Source organism: Trachinotus anak, unplaced genomic scaffold (genome assembly GCF_046630095.1).
Source record: "Trachinotus anak isolate AG129_WGS33_773 ecotype Australia unplaced genomic scaffold, CSIRO_AGI_Tana_v1 ptg000064l, whole genome shotgun sequence".
NCBI classification, from domain to species: domain Eukaryota; kingdom Metazoa; phylum Chordata; class Actinopteri; order Carangiformes; family Carangidae; genus Trachinotus; species Trachinotus anak.
Genome location: NW_027273915.1, coordinates 120,001 through 122,500, shown reverse-complemented (window position 1 = coordinate 122,500; position 2,500 = coordinate 120,001).

Here is a 2,500-nt window from a genome sequence, read left to right as displayed (position 1 = left end):
GAGGTAGGTAGGTAGGTAGGAGGTGGTGGTGTTATACAGGGGAGGAGAAGCATGGATGTGTGGCTGTGGAGGTGCTGTGTGGCCCTTTAATGTCACAGGGCCAGTGGCTGGGTGATATGCCTGGCTCCTGGAGCTCTGATACAGGGGAGAGAGGCATGTGTGTGTGTGTGGCTGTGGAGGTCCTGTGGAGGTGCTGTGTGGGCCTTTAATATCACAGGGGGAGAAGCTGGGCCATGAGCCTGGCCCCTGGAGCTCTGATACAGGGGAGAGAAGCATGTGTGTGTGGCTGTGGAGGTCCTGTGGAGGTGCTGTGTGGGCCTTTAATATCACAGGGGGAGAAGCTGGGCCATTAGCCTGGCTCCTGGAGCTCTGATACAGGGGAGAGAGGCATGGATGTGTGGCTGTGGAGGTGCTGTGTGGGCCTTTAATATCACAGGGGGAGAAGCTGGGCCATGAGCCTGGCTCCTGGAGCTCTGATACAGGGGAGAGAGGCATGTGTGTGTGGCTGTGGAGGTCCTATGGGGGTGATGTGTGGCCCTTTAATATCACAGGGGGAGAAGCTGGGCCATGAGCCTGGGTGCTGGAGCTCTGATACAGGGGAGAGAGGCATGTGTGTGTGGCTGTGGAGGTCCTATGGGGGTGATGTGTGGCCCTTTAATATCACAGGGGGAGAAGCTGGGCCATGAGCCTGGGTGCTGGAGCTCTGATACAGGGGAGAGAGGCATGTGTGTGTGGCTGTGGAGGTCCTATGGGGGTGATGTGTGGCCCTTTAATGTCACAGGGCCAGTGGCTGGGTGATATGCCTGGGTGCTGGAGCTCTGACACAGGGGGATAGAGGCATGGATGTGTGGCTGTGGAGGTCCTGTGGAGGTGCTGTGTGGGCCTTTAATATCACAGGGGGAGAAGCTGGGCCATGAGCCTGGCCCCTGGAGCTCTGATACAGGGGAGAGAGGCATGTGTGTGTGGCTGTGGAGGTCCTGTGGAGGTGCTGTGTGTGCCTTTAATATCACAGGGGGAGAAGCTGGGCCATGAGCCTGGCCCCTGGAGCTCTGATACAGGGGAGAGAAGCATGTGTGTGTGGCTGTGGAGGTCCTGTGGAGGTGCTGTGTGGGCCTTTAATATCACAGGGGGAGAAGCTGGGCCATTAGCCTGGCTCCTGGAGCTCTGATACAGGGGAGAGAGGCATGGATGTGTGGCTGTGGAGGTGCTGTGTGGGCCTTTAATATCACAGGGGGAGAAGCTGGGCCATTAGCCTGGCTCCTGGAGCTCTGATACAGGGGAGAGAGGCATGGATGTGTGGCTGTGGAGGTGCTGTGTGGGCCTTTAATATCACAGGGCCAGTGGCTGGGTGATATGCCTGGGTGCTGGAGCTCTGACACAGGGCCAGAGAGGCATGTGTGTGTGGCTGTGGAGGTCCTGTGGAGGTGCTGTGTGGGCCTTTAATATCACAGGGGGAGAAGCTGGGCCATGAGCCTGGCCCCTGGAGCTCTGATACAGGGGAGAGAAGCATGTGTGTGTGGCTGTGGAGGTCCTGTGGAGGTGCTGTGTGGGCCTTTAATATCACAGGGGGAGAAGCTGGGCCATGAGCCTGGCTCCTGGAGCTCTGATACAGGGGAGAGAGGCATGTGTGTGTGGCTGTGGAGGTGCTGTGTGGGCCTTTAATATCACAGGGGGAGAAGCTGGGCCATGAGCCTGGCTCCTGGAGCTCTGATACAGGGGAGAGAGGCATGTGTGTGTGGCTGTGGAGGTCCTATGGGGGTGATGTGTGGCCCTTTAATATCACAGGGGGAGAAGCTGGGCCATGAGCCTGGGTGCTGGAGCTCTGATACAGGGGAGAGAGGCATGTGTGTGTGGCTGTGGAGGTCCTATGGGGGTGATGTGTGGCCCTTTAATGTCACAGGGCCAGTGGCTGGGTGATATGCCTGGGTGCTGGAGCTCTGACACAGGGGGATAGAGGCATGGATGTGTGGCTGTGGAGGTCCTGTGGAGGTGCTGTGTGGGCCTTTAATATCACAGGGGGAGAAGCTGGGCCATGAGCCTGGCCCCTGGAGCTCTGATACAGGGGAGAGAGGCATGTGTGTGTGGCTGTGGAGGTCCTGTGGAGGTGCTGTGTGTGCCTTTAATATCACAGGGGGAGAAGCTGGGCCATGAGCCTGGCCCCTGGAGCTCTGATACAGGGGAGAGAAGCATGTGTGTGTGGCTGTGGAGGTCCTGTGGAGGTGCTGTGTGGGCCTTTAATATCACAGGGGGAGAAGCTGGGCCATTAGCCTGGCTCCTGGAGCTCTGATACAGGGGAGAGAGGCATGGATGTGTGGCTGTGGAGGTGCTGTGTGGGCCTTTAATATCACAGGGGGAGAAGCTGGGCCATTAGCCTGGCTCCTGGAGCTCTGATACAGGGGAGAGAGGCATGGATGTGTGGCTGTGGAGGTGCTGTGTGGGCCTTTAATATCACAGGGCCAGTGGCTGGGTGATATGCCTGGGTGCTGGAGCTCTGACACAG